The sequence below is a fragment of the Mauremys mutica genome, chromosome 22 (genome assembly GCF_020497125.1).
Source record: "Mauremys mutica isolate MM-2020 ecotype Southern chromosome 22, ASM2049712v1, whole genome shotgun sequence".
NCBI lineage: Eukaryota > Metazoa > Chordata > Testudines > Geoemydidae > Mauremys > Mauremys mutica.
The window spans coordinates 20,392,909-20,411,153 of record NC_059093.1 but is presented as its reverse complement, the minus strand read 5'-3'; the positions used below and the strand labels follow the sequence as shown (position 1 = coordinate 20,411,153).

The 18,245-nt window shown below is 43.0% G+C and overlaps 1 non-coding gene across 1 annotated transcript; it reads right to left on the bottom strand.

The window, feature by feature from the left end:
- Positions 1-15,859: 15,859 nt before the first annotated feature.
- LOC123355013 lies at positions 15,860-15,963 on the bottom strand. The gene has a single exon (XR_006575007.1). It is a non-coding gene; the product is annotated as a U6 spliceosomal RNA (small nuclear RNA).
- Between the last annotated feature and the right edge of the window lie 2,282 nt (positions 15,964-18,245).

The following is an 18,245-nucleotide window of genomic DNA, read 5'->3' as shown; positions in this document are numbered from 1 at the left end:
TGACATAATAGGCATCACAGAAACCTAGTGGAGTGAGGACAGTCAATGGGACACAGTCATTCCAGGGTACAAAATATATCGGAAGGACAAAGCAGGTCATACTCGGGGGGTGGGGAGGGGAGTGGCACTGTATGTTAAAGAAAATGTAGACTCAAATGAAGTAAAAATCTTAAATGAAACCGCATGTTCCATAGAATCTCTCTGGATAGTAATTCCATGCTCTAATAAGAATATAACAATAAGGATCTATTATCGACCACCTGTCAAAGACAGTGATAGTGAGGATGAAATGCGAAGGGAGATTAGAGATGCTATCAAAATAAAGAACTCCATAATAGTGGGAGATTTCAATTATCCCCATATTGACTGGGTACGTCACCTCAGGACAAAATGCAGAGACAAAATTTCTCGATACTTCAAATGACTGTTTCTTGGAGCAGCTGGTACAAGAACCCGCAAGGGGAGAAGCAACTCTCCATTTAGTCCTGAGTGGAGCGCAGGATCTTGTCCAAGAGGTAACTATAACAGGACCGCTTGGAAATAGTGATCATAATATAACAAAATTTAACATTCCTGTGGTGGGAAGAACAGCTCAACACTGTGGCATTTAATTTCAGAAAGGAGAACTATGCAAAAATGAGAGGGTTAGTTAAACAGAAATTAAAAGGTACAGTGACTAGAGTGAAATCCCTGCAAGCCGCATGGACACTTTTCAAAGACACAATATTAGAGGCCCAACTTAAATGTATACCCCAAATTAAAAAAACACAGCAAAAGAACTAAAAAGAGCCACTGTGGCTTGGCTTAACCATGTAAAAGAAGCAGTGAGAGATAAAAAGGCATCTTTTAAAAAGTGGAAGTCAAATCCTAGTGAGGTGTCTATAGAAGGGAGCATAAGTACTGCCAAATTAAGTGTAAAAATGTAATAAGAAAAGCCAAAAAGGAGTTTGAGGAACAGCTAGCCAAAAACTCAGAAGGTAATAACAAAATGTTTTCTAAGTACATCAAAAGCAGGAAGCTGCTAAACAACCAGTGGGACCCCTGGACGATTGAGATACAAAAGGAGCCCTTAAAGACGATACAGTCATTGCGGAGAAACTAAATGCATTCTTTGCTTCAGTCTTCGTGGCTGAGGATGTTAGGGAGATTCCCAAACCTTTTGTGGGTGACAAATCTGAGGAATTGCCACAGATTGAAGTGTCACTAGAGGTTTTGGAACTAATTGATAAATTTAACTGTAACAAGTCACCGGAACCAGATGGTATTTACCCAAGAGTTCTGAAGGAACTCAAATGTGAAATTCGGGAACTATGAGCTATGGTTTGTAACCTGTCCTTTAAATCAGCTTCTGTACCCAATGACTGGAAGATTGCTAATGTAACGCCAATATTTAAAAAGGGCTCTAGAGGCGATCCTGGCAATTACAGACCAGTAAGTCTAATGTCTGTGCCAGGCAAATTAGTTGAAACAATAGTAAAGAATAAAATTGTCAGGCTCATAGAAGAACAAAAATTGTTGGGCAAAAGTCAACATAGTTTCTGTAAAGGGAAATCATGTCTTACTAGTCTATTAGAGTTCTTTGAAGGTGTCAACAAACATGTGGACAAGGGGGATCCAGTGGACATAGTGTACTTAGATTTCCAGAAAGCCTTTGACAAGGTCTCTCACCAAAGGCTCTTACATAAATGAAGTTATCATGGGATAAGAGGGAAGATCTTTTCATGGATTGAGAACTAGTTAAAAGACAGGGAACAAAGGGTAGGAATAAATGGTAAATGTTCAGAATGAAGAGGAGTAACTAGTGGTGTTCCCCAAGGGTCAGTCCTAGGACCAATCCTATTCAACTTATTCATAAATGATCTGGAGAAAGGGGTAAACAGTGAGGTGGCAAAGTTTGCAGATGTTACTAAACTGCTCAAGATAATTAAGACCAAAGCAGACTGTGAAGAACTTCAAAAAGATCTCACAAAACTAAGTGATTTGGCAACAAAATGGCAAATGAAATGTAACGTGGATAAATGTAAAGTAATGCACATTGGAAAAAATGACCCCAACTATACATACAATATGATGGGGGCAAATTTAGCTACAGCTGATCAGGAAAAAGATCTTTTTGTCATTGTGGATAGTTCTCTGAAGACATCCAGCAGTGTGCAGTGGAAGTGAAAAAAGCAAACAGGATGTTAGAAATTATTTTAAAAGGGATAGACAATAATACAGAGAATATCTTATTGCCCTTATATAAATCAATAGAAATAACTAATTTAGACCCCATCATTTTATATGTATATTTGGGATTATGTTTTCCAGTGGGCTGCACTATGTGTTATCCTGACATTAGTAGTGCTGAGATGCTGCATTCAGCAATATCCCCGCCCTTCCTGTCCCCTTTCTCCACTGAGCTCCACGCTTATGTTTCCAGCTTCCCCAGGACTCTCTCTTTGTCTCTGGACCTGTCTGTCAGCAAGAAGCAGAGCCAGGGAGACTTGCCCTCTGTCTGGAGACTTCGATTTCTGGGACATGGATTTACTTTCTATGTGTTTTAGGAGACTTTGAAATTGAGTGTCTGTGACATTAAGCACAGTACAATCTGGACTGTTGAACAGCTGTTCCCTCAGTTCCCCAGGCTGGGGTGCCTTTTACACTGCTCTACTGTGAGAGCAGCCACTCCTGGGCAGGTAACACGCAGTCTCCAGCATGTAACTCGCTCCCAGCTACACAGTTTTGAGTGCTGCTAGTCAGCAACTCCCGAATAACCCACAGGAGAGCCCCAGAAAATTCTCTGCTCCCAGACATCCCCCAGAAATGTGCATCTTGTCCTGTCCAGCACACTACTGAACAATGGGAGCTCATATGAAATCTGTTATTTCATCAATGGAAAATTACATGCACCAGCCTTGTTATTCCAAATGGAGTTTCCAACACACTTTAATCCAACCACACTGGTTAGATAAAACAATAAACCAAGATTCTTAACTACTGAAGGGAAAAAAAAAGATTTTCAGTGACTACAAGTAATGAGGCATAAAAGTCAGAATTGTTTATGAAAGAAATGCAAGATAAAGCACAAACTAACGTCTAAGTTAACCAGCTAAAATGATTTAAAACAAATGTTTCTGTCACCATCTGCTGAGACAGGCTGGCTTTCCTTTCAGCCAGGACTCCCTCTAACCTGCCCCTGCTGCCCACATTTAGTTCTTCAGGAGTTGTCATGAGCAGAAGGAAAGGAGCGGGAGGGGGAGAGAGAGGCCTGGTCTACACTGGAGGGGGGGAGCGTCGAACTAAGGTACGCAACTTCAGCTACGCGTCGAACTACCTTAGTTCGAACTTCTTACCTGTCCAGACGCCGCGGGATCGAAGTCCGCGGCTCCCCCGTTGACTCCGCCACCGCCGTTTGCGATGGTTGAGTTCCGGAGTTGACGGGAGCGCGTTCGGAGTTCAAACTATCGCGTCTAGATTAGACGCGATAGTTCGAACTCCGAGAAGTCGAACGCTACCCGTCGACCCGGCCGGTAAGTATAGACGTACCCAGAGAGAGTCTCATGCATTTTCCTAACATCTCTTTATAATTCAGTCCTTTGTACTAGAAACAAATCCAGTTCTCAGCTGAATCATGGTGATAGGCTGTCATAGATATGAGCTTCAAGTGGTCCCTGCGATGGAATGTAAATGTCTTCACACCTTCCCCCTCCTGGAGAATGGCTATTTGACCAGCTGTTTGCCTTGCTGCCTCTGAGGAACTTAGGGTTGCAACTTTTTCAGTAATATCATACTGTAAAATCTCATAACTTTACATACAGTGTTGCTACACATTTTAAGGAGGATATTCAGTAGATTATGTCTTTTCAAATGTTACCTCACAAGCCATACAGTGATAAATGAAGGGGAGGGGAGGGATCTCCCTTTTATAAACACCCAGCCAGCCAGATTGCTGTAAAATCCTTGTTGGTGTGACTTCTCTCCTTGCTTTACCTGTAAAGGGTTAACAAGCCCACAGGTAAAAGAAAAGGAGTGGGCACCTGACCAAAAGAGCAATGGAAAGGCTAGAACTTTTTTAAATGGGACAGTAACTTTCCCTTTGTCTGTTGTTCTCCGGAGAAGGCAACACGGAGTAGCAATGCTGTGTGTGGCTTGAAGCAGGTTTGAAAATTCATCTTCCATCCCTAGAAGAAATGATTTGGACAGGGAAGTTTAGACAAACACAATCAGGTTTATATTTTTTATTTTGGCTTTTGGAGCTCCTCTGTGCTATCCCAGATGCTTTTTTTTGCTTCTAAGCTTTAAGCTGAACCCCCAAGAAAGCTATTTTCTTTTAATTGTTTCTTTTAAGATCTAGCAAAAGCCTAAGTTCCAGATTTATTGTTTTTCCTTTTCAATTTTAATAAAATTTACCTCTTTTAAGAACAGGGTTGGATTTTTGGTGTCCTAAGAGGTTTGTGCATGTTGTTTGATTAGCTGGTAGCCACAGCTAATTTCCTTTGTTTTCTTTCTCAGCTCTTTCCCGGAGGGGAGGTGAAAGGGCTTGAGGGTACCCTAGAGGGAAGAATTCTCAAGTGCTCCTTCCTGGGTCCAAGGGTTTGGGGTTTTTTTGCATCTGGGTGGTGGCAGCATTTACCAAGCCAAGGTCAGAGAAAAGCTGTAACTTTGGGGGTTTAATATAAGCCTAGAGTTGCACAAATTAATTTTTAGAATCCTGGCGGGCCCCCACTTTCTGCACTCGGAGTGACAGAATGGAGATTCAGCCCTGACACATACTATGAACAAAATTGATCATAATTTTCTAGAAGAGTGAACATAGGGGCACAGATTTGCACAGTGTCTGTCTGTGTGTTCCCAACATATATGTGGGTATTTCAGTCCCTCACAAGCAAGGTGTTCGGCATCTTCAAACACCTGGGGAACCGGTCCTGGGAATTCACTGGTTTATTAAGTGACACTGTATGGAATTGAGAGACACTTTATATTATTGTTATTTTATTATAAATACCGATATGATGAAATTGCAATGAATCGTGCTAGATATGCCATGTAAGGTGTCAATGAAAATGTTATGATTTTCCAAGTTTGATAATCTTGTTTCTATCTTTGTATTGTGAGTTATAGATATGTAGGGTATATCTGTATTCCAGACTTGTGTAGTGTTTCTGAGTGACACCCCCAGACATATTGGCTTCAGCGCTGCCCAGCCTGTTTGATGGCCCATCCAGGGTCATCAGCTGTACAATGAACCCATTGAAAGGATCAAGGGCATAAACCTATTGAGTCAGCAAGACATGCAGGGGTATGTCTGTGTGCTGAGACCTCCAAGGCTTTTCCATGCCATGTGCTGTGAAGGTTGTGTTTGGGACACAGGAAGTACAAGCCACTTGGCAAAAGGAATATAAAGGGCAGCTGCATCATCTCCATTTTGTCTTCAATCCCTCTTCCTACCTCTGCAGCAACTTCTCTACAAACTGAACCCTGGAACAAAGGACTGAATGATGTGGATGTGTACCAGAGAGCCTCTCAAGCCAGCAACTCACCAATACTGCTAAGAACCAGATATAGAGATTTCTGAATGTATCTGACTGTTTTCCCATTTTAACAATTTCCTTTTTCTTTCCTTCTTTTATAATAAACCTTTAGTTTAGATGCTTTCTTGCTTATAAACCTTTAGTTTAGATGCTAAGGATTGGCTGGCATCATAGTATTCTGGGTAAAATCCAAACCTATACAGACCTGGTAATGTGGCTGACTCTGGGGTCAGAAGAACACTTTGTTTATGTGAGCAGAGTTTTTAAATAACCTCTCACTGTGCCGGACCTAGGTGCTGATTGGGAGTCAGAGAACTGGAATGCAGTAAAGGGGGCCATGTGATGTCTTTTTTCAGTTTCTTGATAACCAGTGTGGGGGATCAGAAGCACAGTTGGTGACTGCTCAGTGAATTTAATTTCCGTGTTAACCACCAGTTTTGGGAGCATCTGCTCTCCCTTTTTCAGCCTGCTCTGATCTTGCCATTTTCAGTGTGGACTGCCCCAGGCACACTGGGTCACAGTAAGCACTGAAGTTAAATTAATAGTGTTTTTTATGACAGTCTTATGAAATCAACTGAACTCCTTTGTTTTCTTTCATCTGAGCAGGGTTTCCAGTTTCCAAACCTCATATAATCTCCCAGCTGGAACAAAGGGAAGAGACATGGGTCCCAGACCTCCAGGGTTCAGAGGAAAGAGAGATCCTGAGAGCTCCCTGCACAGATGAGGAAACATTAAACCACCTCAGAATCTGTAAGTGCCTGAAGGAAACATCTGGGATGCCCTACAAAGCCTTTGGAAGGTTTCTCAGTTCATTACTGTCCCTAGCAGGGGTCGTATCCTTAGGGTAAATATAGCTCATGGCTTCCTGTAAACTCTAGCAGACACCAGGCAGTAGCTTCCTCCCTTCCCCCTGTGAATTTGGATGGGATGTGAGGGCCGAATTGATCCCCTCCTCTCTCCTGTTTGGGGGAAGAACTTGGGGGAGTTCAGTTCCTGATTTTTATTTGACCTCTCTCCAGTACTTGTATTGGTTTGGCCTTCCCCTTTCCATCCCTGTTTGAGGTTTCTGTCTCTATCGCAGCAGGTGACGCAATGGTATGTGAGAAAGAGGAGCAGAATTCTCAGCAGGAGAATGTTGAGCAAGTGGATAAACACAGAGAATTATCGCAAAGATCGAAAAGGAATGTGTCCAGGAGTCATGAGCAGAGAAAATCCTGTGAGATTCAGCACAGACCAGAAAGAGAGCAAGGAAACCAGCCAGAGGAGAAAGTGGATAAATGTATTTTCTCTTGGGGAACACAGAAGGTCCTCATGGAAACCACAACACAGCAGGAAATCCTCAGGCGAAAGAGAAAAAATACATGCAGTGGGTGTGGAAAAACCTTCTCTCGCAGCTCAGCCCTTTCTGTACATCAGAGAATCCACATAGGGGAGAGGCCCTACAAATGCAGTGAGTGTGGGAAAACCTTCAATCACAGCTCAAACCTTATTAGGCATCAAACAATCCACAGAGGAGAGAGGCCCTATGAATGCAGTGAGTGTGGGAAAAACTTCACTCACAGATCAGCTCTTTCTGTTCATCGGAGAATCCACACAGGGGAGAGGCCCTATGAATGCCGTGAGTGTAGGAAAAGCTTCACTCACAGATCAGCCCTTTCTGAACATCAGAGGATCCACACAGGGGAAAGACCCTACAAATGCAGTGAGTGTGGGAAAACCTTCACTTGCAGCTCAGCCCTTCTTACCCATCAGAGGATCCACACAGGGGAGAGGCCCTACGAATGCCGTGAGTGTGGGAAAACCTTCAATCGCAGCTCAAACCTTATTGCCCATCAGAGAATCCACACAGGGGAGAGGCCTTATAAATGCTGTGAGTGTGGGAAAACCTTCTCTTGGCTCTCAGCCCATGTTAGCCATCAGAGAATCTGCAAGGGAGATCAACATTGTAAAAATCTCTACGGCTATCAAGACTTTCTTTTCTTTAAAACTTTTCCTGATTCCCACATAGTAACTTTTAAAGCTCTTTGAACTGTGTGCAGCACCGTTATCCCTCAGCTTGTCCAGATGAGTGGCCCATTTTTGCCTTTTGCAGTTCGCCCTCTTTTGAGATGGACCTATTTGTCCTTTCTATTGTCCCACAAGTAATTGGAGTGTGCCCTTCCTATGAGGAACCAGGGAGCGTCAAATTTATACCATTCCTCCTATTGCAAAGTTATTGTTAGTCACCTACTATACAGATTGTATCATTGCCAGTTGTTCTCCCGTTGCTCTGGCTTTTGCTGAAGAGCAGATATATTGGGAATTTTTCAAATTACATGTAAATGAAGAGGAGCAGGGGCAGGAAAAAAGTATAATTACAGCTTCTGTGACACTGGAAGGAGATGGGGTGACTCAGAGATTGCCTCCTTCCCCATCACTGCAGAACTGTTACCTTTTGCCTGAGCCATGTAGAGTTTATCTTCATCACATTCTATCCATCCACTTCTCAAAGTGTCATGTGATGAAGCATTCTGCATTGTCTGTGCTTGGAGATGATGTTTTGACTTCTTTAATCCTATATCAGAGTCACTATGACTGAAGATGAAAGTGTCCAAAGTCCTGGGAGGGGAATTCAAATGGATCCCAAATACAGTGTTGTTGGAGTTTAAATCCCAGGTTCCATCTATTGTAAAGCCACTTTTGACAAGGTGGCTGTTTTTCCCTCATTATGGGAATGCTAGGATACTAAAAATGTTGTAATTAACATAACTGACTATGTAGACAGGGATGAGTGAAGCAGGTTTGAATGGATCAGAGGAGAATGTGATGGGAGAATCTCTTGTCCCAATTCTGAATAATCAGATGTAACCTGCTCTGGAATTTGACTTGATACTTTCTTTGTAATGTATTCTCTCTATGTGATGTGGGTTTCTATCTTTCCTGAAGGCTATTTGGTCACCCGATTGGATATTAGTTCAGTTTGATAGGATGTAGCTCAGATGTATTGGAGAATTTAAGACAATGACCCTTAGCTAAAGTCCTCATTTATGATTTCAGCTTTGCTTTTTCCCCATCCCTCCATGATGACATAGAGAAAGTTGAAGTGCAGTTCTATCAACAGGAGAGAACTCTCTGCTCTGGTAACTAACGAAGATTCTGCTCCACGCCTGTATCCGGTCCCTTCTCTGGACCTGTGCCACCGAATTAAAGAAAAGCTGGGCATGTTTCAGGAAGCCATTCCTCATTAACACTGCTGAGATTTTAAAGTGGTTTTGTAAAGGATTCTACTTCAGAGAAGTGTAAAATTACCCTATCCAAGGATTTGGAAAGAGCTGAGGTTGAAAGAGTCCACACCCAGTTCCTGGTTTCCACCCCAGTAAAGGAAGCAATGGTGACCCAAGGAAAATTGTTTGTGCAACTCCACTTCCTAGTTCAGTGTCACTGATTACACTTCCAAACGGTGCCAGGGTTAGATTGAGAACAGTCATCCTTCACTGTTTGGATGCAAAGAGAGAGTGCTTCATAGGACAGTCCTTCCCTGTGGATCCCAAACTGGCTGCCTGATTGGGTAACAAGGACTTTCAGGCTGTAGAAATGATGGTAACCAAAGAGGCAACAAATTTGTCAGGCTCCAATTTCAGACTTCCGGATACACGCATGTTGAGTCCTGATTCTATGGTTTTGTGTCTGATGCTGTGGCTACACAATAAAGCTGATGTTGGCACAGCTGCACGAATGTAGCTGCACGAATGTAGCACTGCTATTACAAACGCTCTAAGCCAATGGGAGCGATTTCTCCCATCGGACTTGATTAGTCCAGCCCCCGCAAGCGGTGGTCGCTATGTTGGCAGGAGAAGCTCTCCCGCTCATGTAGCGCTATCTACCCAAGGGGGTTAGGGCTGTGTAACTGGATTTTTCACAGCCCTAAGCAATATAGTTATCCCAATAAATGCCTTTAGTGTGGACCAGACCTTAGTTTTTTACTTGTGTTTTATGCATTTACATTACTTCTCTACCTCCTCCTACTTTGAAAGATTAAAAAGTGTGAAAAGAGAGGTATTTTTCTCCATGATGCAAACATTCCGACATAGAAGACCCCTTCTACGAACACATGTGGCAGAAGAACCAGAGATATATGATCTCGCAGAAATGGTTGGGACCTATGTTGGGACAAACCACAATAAGAACCAGGGTTCAATTGTTGGCAATGGGGATTAAAAGAAAACTAACATATATGACAAGAATTTGTGATCTTTGAATATGTTGTTACCAATTAAAATGAAATTATAGGTGAAGTTATTGGTTAAAGAGTAAGAGACTGTGTGATAATCTGAATTATTTTGGAAAACTGAAAGTTGTCTTGTTTTTGTGTTTTGTTCGTTGTACAGGCGCTATGACAGGAAAAGGGACTGTCTGAATTGCCAAGGCAGGGAATGAACAAGCTACAGCAACATTAACATACAACATCATTAACCACAAACACACTCTAATCATGTTCCAGCCAGTATGGAAATAGGCAGGAATTCTTGCTGTTCAGCCATGACCACACGCACAGAGCTGCACAGCAGTGAGTGTGCTGGGGAAGCTGGTCTGAGCAAACAATTGGAAATGACCCTTCACTGAGAACAGAACCAGAGTGTAGAAAGGCCCCTGTGTTAAGTGGTTGTGGCTGAGGGCTTAGGGAGCTGGGCTAGGAAACCATGGGCCTCTTTCTGTGGAGGTTTGATTCTTGCCAACTAGACAAGGCTGGTGTATGGTGTCTCCATGGCTGTACTTTCAGTGTCTGATCACCCATGGTGCCACAGGGAGCTAAGCCTAGACGTATGCAGAGGATAAGGACAAGTCAGCATTTCAAACAGTGAGTCTGTGCTGCTGCGTCTCAGTAATGGAGATGCTCTATGCCAGGGTTTTTCAAACGTCCTTTCACTGCAACCCCCTTCTGCCAAAAAAACTTACTACATGGCCCTGGAAAGAGGGACCAAGCACCAAGCCCCTCCACACCAGGCAGGGGCAGGGGGGAGCCAAAGCCTGAGCCCCGCCCCAGTGTGGAGAGGGCAAAACCAAAGCTTGAGGGATTTAGCCCTGGGGGGTGGGGCTCAAACTTTTGCCTTCAGCCTCAGGCCCCAACAAGTCTAATACCAGCCCTGGTGACCCTATTAAAACAGGGTCATGACCCACTTTGGGGTCCTGACTCACAGTTTGAGAACCACTGCTCTATGCTGATGGGAGAGTGTTTCCTGTGGGTGTAGTTAATCTACTTCCCCAGGAGGTGGCAGCTATGTCAGTGTGAGAAGCTATATCGGTGGGTGCGCAAAGCTGTGGTGTTTACCACATTTAAGAAGTTTAATCAAACCCCGTTTTTAAAACCACCTGTGGTCTGGGAATGGCAAAGGAGTTCGATGAAGCAGGGTTTGCCCTTCAAAGTCCTGGAGATCACAATTCCCTGCTCCTGTTGTCATGGGGATAGAGCTCAGTGCTAGAATATTCGACTACCGATCAACTGGTCTTTGGTTCAAACCCAAGTGCCCTCTTATAACCTTCTTTCTTTTTTTAAAAAAGAAGGAAAACATTTTTATTTCCATTCTCCATTATGTTCAGGAGCTCCGCTATACAGGGGTGCTTGGTATGAATGTAAACACTCAACATTTTGCTGTTCAAATGCATAAAAACCTAGCAAAGCTGTCCATCAGCTGAAATCAGTTCCAATCCTCTAAGTTTCTAATTTATGTTTTCATCAATTAAACAAAGGTGGTATATGAATGTACATTTGCAGATCCCTTTCTCCAGGGCTGTGCTGTGCAGAAGAACAAGAACCACATCCAGCTGCAGTTCAGGAGTCTGATGAGCAAAGGCAACTTGGTGCAGGCTAAAGTCACCAGCACTTTGTCTCCTTCACATTCAACCAGCAGCTGGGACCCCAGGACAAGGCATGAGAAGAAGACAGTGGCTGTGAGCAGGAAAATAGCCACCAAGAAGCTGGCTAAAGCTGTCAAGATCCCCAGGAAGGTCACCATGCCCATGTCTGAATGTGGTTTGTGGAGATTAATGGAAGGAGGATGCACACGTCAGAGCCCTAGGGGGGCTCATGTCAGGGCCCTAGTGGGGCTCTGGGTGATCGCTACTTCCCACCACCCAACACAGATGTAAAGAGGTTGAGTAGTGTCTGCAAAAGAGAAACTAAACAGCTAATTATTCCTCCAGAAAGGTTTTTAATGACTTATGACTATAAAGGCAAAACAGACAGAATGAGAAAAACAGAATTGAAGACCAGCACTGAGTGAGGCTAATACAAATGGCAAGTTATACTGGAGACAAGCACAAGTCCAAGTAATATGCATTAACTCCCTGTTCCTATAAGTGCACATATAAAAGGTAAAATATATTGAAAATAGTCACAAGCACGTGCAACACTACTTTTACTGATTGCCCAGGAGCTTTACCACCCCCCACAAATACAATTATCTATGTAATACTAATACATTGATTCACTATATTTTACTAACCTTAACCTACCTATCACCTTATATAACAACTTATCAACTTTTATTTACTTTTATGATAAACTTGATGGTAACTTGTACTGAAGACAGGCACAGCGACTTGTAAAGCTATTATGGTTTATAAACTACTAGCTTCACCAGTGAATGACATAAATCCACATCATGTAGAGGTCAAGCATAGGAGTTTATTACACACAGCGCTGGCGGAGTGTCACCTTGCTTATTAGGCTCAGAGACACTGTCAATCAATTGATTACAATAGAATATGGAGGTTTTCCATGGGCGGGAGAAAGTGACGGGGTAGGCAGTGCCACACCCCGGGATAGGTTTTGCAGCAAGACAAAATAAGCACATTAGCCAGTGGTTAACAGGTTACATAATGTCTCCGCCCATGGTCTCAAGTTAGCAAGTTAACATTTAATTAATACTTTGATAAAATATTATTAGTGTAAAATATATATGTTGAATTCTGATTTGGGGTCCACAGGAATGGAGCAACTCCTTTGATTGTCCAACAGGTACATTCCTAGGGGTTGTCGAAGAAAAACTCAGTTCTCGCTTTCTGTTTGGGTGCAGCAAAATCAAATACTTTATTCTTTCTCTAGTAATTACAATAGAGGGAGAGAGTGTCCTAGGAAACAGGGTTGCCCCTTGCCCCGGACAGGTCTCTCTCAATTAGTAAACAATCACAGCAAACATTTATATCTTTGTTACAGACAATAGCTAGCAATCCTGGAGACAGTAAAAGAAAACATTTGCATTTGTTTATACATAAGCTTCTTTGCGATCTTATTTGTCTTACTACTAGAAAAAAGCAAGACTGCACATTGCAAGGTCGTAATAACTTTCACACAGTTCACTCTGTCTTACATTATCTTACTTCTACAAATCTCACATCATTAGGGTCACAGCTAGCCTAACTTATGCTAACTTAACTAACATACATTTAAGATCTCTTCAAATCCTTATTAATTATTTATTGGCTTCCACACTCCCCCCTTTTGTACTTCTAGTACAACAAATATTTCAAATCTCAATTTGCATTAAATCATGGATTTCAGATTCGACATCAACCTTAGGGGTTTTCATGGGATGTAATGACAATGCATGATTAGCATGAACACGAAAGGTATTATTACTATCAGTACGTCTTTTACAACAACAACAACAACAATAACATAATCCTACACCAACTAACAACACTACAAACAATAACATTCCCATAGGAATAAAATAATGGGGTTGTCGTACAGTTTTGGTTACAAAGCACAATACATCATACTTAGTACATAAAGTAGACACTCTATAAGCTGTATGAAAGGCATTCTTTTCAGCATGATATATATTCTGAAGCATGTGAATTTGCCCTTGCAAGCCAGAGATTCTCTGAACCTCTGGTAACAATGAAAGCAAATTTTGAAACCGATCAGGCACTACTCTAGTCCAATTAAAATATACCTGAAATCTAAGAGCTACTTGCAACTTTCTATCTGCAGGCCAGTAAATGATATGATTGCCTGCAGCAGTGGTAAGATTAATATGTATATCTTGTAATGTGGTGGCATTAACGTACACACAGCTATCATTAGCCTGAAAAAGTGGGTGTCCTGTCAGGGTAGTTCCGTGACCTCTACCCTCCCAGCAAATATTGTCATAAACAGTGACAACTTCCCCTGGCTTCAGTTTCCGTACACACTGAAGCTGTGGTGGCTCTAAAGGCCAAAATGTCCATAGATTTCCTAACCCCATCCAAACATCAGCTGTAATCCCAGGAGCACTAACTAAAAATCGATTAGGAGAATCAGGCGGTCTCACTTCCCAGATATCTCGGTGAATCACCCAATCCCACATGCATCCTCCCCATGGACCCGGTAGGATTCGGTATGTGGGAGCCCACACCCCCTTAACCGGTCCATATGCTTGGAAGGAGCACTGTGAACGTCCACACTTCCATCCAGAAAGTCTCCAAGTATGTCTCCATGGCCATAGATTAGATGGTACTCCTGACGTGTCTGTAAGGGCAGTGGGCCAAGCTTGGTGCACTAGATCATTCCGAATGGCCATCAGCTGGTCATTCAGGAAATCCTGAATTTCTGAACACACTAGATCCCACTGCAATGCCTTCCCAGCCTCAGTGATATTCAGTACCATCTCTCTCAATAAATTCTGGGTCATAGAACTAAGGGCGGAAATGACATGTAACTCACCCACTCCGGTTTGCACTTGGGTTAGCTGTGCCCCAGAAATCAGGCCGGTGGCCTTCTCTAATTGGCCCAATTTCTCATCATGTTCCTGGTTCTTAAAAATATTCCAAACAGCAGCGGCAGAATTGGCCCCATCCCATAAGGATCCGGTCAGATCCCTCTTCTTTCTAGAGGAAATAACCCAGGCCCTCTGTTGTGCTAATCTAATGGCAGGCCCTTGTGAACAATTTGGATATGTAGAGGTGATCTGAAAACTAGATAAAGGCAATGTAAACTTCACAGTCCCTAGTGTAGTGTTAAGTACAGTCCACCGATATTCTGCTACATTTCCCCTCAGTTAGATAAACTTACATACCTCAGAGGAACCCTTACTTCACAAGCCTCTGATGCGCAGTGGGAGCAGTTTATGTATTGGTGGGAGGAAGCAACAAAGAGACTCCATGAGTCTCGGGTGCGGAATCTGAAGGACTCCCAGGAAAAATTAAAAACTGAAGTACAGGATTTAAGACTTAAATGTAAGACATCCAAATGTCTTCCTGCTCGGGCACAGCCCTCTGCTTCTCTTTATCCCCAATTAGTTAAGGCTGAAAGTGAAGAGGAGACTGCTGAGGACATAGTGGATTTTTTTAGCAGCATTCCACCGCCGCAGCCAGTTCCTCCCACTGCTCCCCCTTCTCGGAATATGCAGGCAGTGGTAATATCGCCACCGCAGATATCAACTGCACAAGTTGTTCATTCTCCTTCTTCGGAAGAATTCTCTTCTTCACTACTGAATGATTCCAGTAGCCCAATTAACCCTGCTTCTACTGATAACAATGCCGGCTACTTTGTTTTTGGGGAAGAAAAGAAGATACATTCGTTCTGCAGAAACCTCCAAAGTCCAGGGATTCCTGACTGAAAGAGACATTAAGAACTGGCCCTGGTGGAAGAAACGAAGCATCGTTCATTGGCAAGGAGGGAACTGTGGGGTGCGAGCTTGGGAATGTGGGGTTGAATGGTGGCTTGGATTTCTTCCAGGGGCAGGGCTCTGTGCTTATGGACAAGTACCCTGGGGATGTACTGCCCTCCCTAATTGGCTTTCAGATGATGACTACCGAAAGCGCCTTGCTACCACAAAGGTTACCCCCACTAGCCCCTCAACCCTGGCCATCACTTCTGTAATTTATCCAGATATAAACAAAATTGTATATTCTAATGAAATTCATTGGCTGAGGCCTTCCCATCTTAGTGATTTATTAGAATATTGCTCAGACAGACTATTTTTTACAGTTCAAAAGAATTCATATGAGCGAACAATTAAGTGGAAAACAAATGGATCAGTGAAAATAGAGATCCATAATATTACTGCAAATCAGCCCCAAGAATTTATAAATGAAATTGATGGGTTCCATGGTGAAGTAGATATGATGGTTATTCCTGGAATTTGTGCTATGTTACCTAAAAGAGGCCCTTATTGTTATTTGGTTACCCAATTAGTGAATAATCAAACGACTACCCAAAGAGTTTGTTCTGCTACTGGAAATTTTACCTGTATTGAGACCATTCCAGTAACTGATAATGTGACCTGTACTTTATTGCAATACACTCCCTCTTATGCTATTAATGATAATGCCTCTCGGAAATATGTGAAGGTCTACAACCAACAGATGTGGTATAGACCTATGCTTTTATGGAACGCTTCACGAATTTGCGTGTCATCCTTGCGCAGGGGCCATGCTAATCTTCTCTGTATCGTTCCAATTTTAGTATATGTGCTCGCTTCGGCATGGAACCCATCAATTTCATTTATAAATTCTTGCGGCTGATTTGCAGTAATATTATGGATCTCTCTTGTTATTGCCCCAAAGGGTCCGAGGTACTCTGCAAGAACGAGACCGACTCCACACTGAGAGTAATTGGCTTTAATGAAGGTAAAGTGACACATCTGCAACGGGGACCCCAAGCGTTGCTGTCACTGAGACGGGGACCCAGCACCCTGTAGCTCGGCCTGGGGTGAAGTCCGAAAACAAACACAAAGCATGCTCATTTTATACAAAACAGCAGCATATCAGCTCATACATAATGCAATAGAAACTCTCCACCCTCCGGGGCTGCCCCCCTGGCCAACAGCCAGGGGCTAGCCACGCAGCAGTCCCAGCCGGTTGCGGCAGGTTAAAGCTAGCATGCTGTGTCCTACAATAACCGGAGGCTGAGAAAGTGGAACTGCCTAAGCTAAGCCGTAACAGAATCTTCCGTGGTTCCCTAGCCTCCTACATTCCTCCCCTCGCTTTCTCAAGCGCTCCGGTTATACAACAGCAGCATAACCTTGAGCTAATCTAGCAATACAAGCACCAGCATTCCCATTTGTCTGCTTGCGCTTAAACAGAACAGAAAATTACACAGAGAGCAGAGAAAATTACAGTCTAAGCCAGATTTTTCCTACTTCCATTACATTGTCCGTTACAGGGGACGGGACTGAAGAATCCCAAAACAACCTCAGAGCTTCATCGCACACATGGCTTCCACCCTGAGGAATTACGAACGAGAAATCCAGTTCCGCCCACACACCTAACGCCCAAATAAACAGAGCAGAAAAACAACAGTAACCGGTTAAACAAAACAAAACCAAAACTAGATAGTGCAGCAAAACCAAATGGTATTTCCTTATTCTATTAGGGCTCACCTTTAATCATGCAATTCTTAACATATAACACCAGCAGTACCAAACAAAGCAAACATAAAATAACAAGGGTAAAACAGATAAATGGTGTAAATTCTGCAGGGCTCCCCCATTCATAATTGCTCACCAAACTGTGACAAATTTTTGTTACCAATATTTTCCCTCGTGTCAGGTGATCAAACTGACGGGGGGGGGGGGGGAATAGAGAAAACACACCATGTAACCACATTTTAAATCTTCATTAAAAATGATACAACAACAATTCTGGCCACAGGACAAACACCACAAAACAGAACATAGAACACAAAACATAAATTGTACTGTGCCAATAAATCATGGTAAGTTGAATGCTGTTCAGCTGGCATCAGTCTTCTCTAATTATCTGAAAGACAAAACGGAGGTCTGCCCCTTCTGGGCAGTCAATCAGTATTTAAAATACCGTATACAAATACCCTTATTGATTTCAGGCAAAACAGTGGAATTACGTTATCAGTTCAATCATTTGCATTAATACAGTTGCTTCTGAATTCAAAGCTATTCACAGCTTAAAATTTCTTACTTTTAACTCCTGCTTTTAAACACTGAAATAAAACATCACCACGTATAGTGCCCTTAGGACCTAATACCATCTCAATTACATAGCACTATATACATTCTTCAGCTAATTCAACGAAATTGTTTATAGCTAAATAATTACAATCTAATAATTTCCGTGCCTGAATTTATTTAGAACTTTTCTCCTTAGCATCTTCACAAAGTTCAACTGCTGTTCCCTCCAGCAAACATTATCATGAACAGTGACAACTTCCCCCGGGCTCAGTGCGTACATACACTGAGGCTGTAGGGATCCTGATAGCCATTGACTCCCTATTTCTATCCAAAATGTCAGGTGCTATTCTAGGGGCACTTGCCCATAACTCAATACCACATTCCCCAGCAGGAGTCCCACGAATTTCATCCTGCCAGGGGACAATTCTTTGGTTCTTCACCAGGGTCAGTCCTTAATGTCCTTCCTGGTCAGGAAGTCCTGGATTTAGGCTCCAGTCATTTCGATGGCGTGGGTTTTTCTTCTTCTTTCCCAACACAGTCGTGGTTCAGCTCCTACGGGGGTAAGGTCACCAGCACATCACCCTGTAATGGTTTTGCTTCTTTCAAAAGAATCCAATGACACAATGGGGGCTGCCAGTGGACAAGGGAGAGGTTAACCAGCCCTCCACCTTGCCCCCCCCCCTTTTTTGGTAGCGTTTCTTTACCCATGAGAAAAGAAATCTAACACATTCCGGTAGTGTCTGGCCGAGTTTTACAGCCATCCCAGCGGCTTGGGCACAGTCAAGCCCCCCTCTTTTTTTTGGTTGTCCGCCAAGTCTCAGCTGCAAGCGATGTCCTTGAC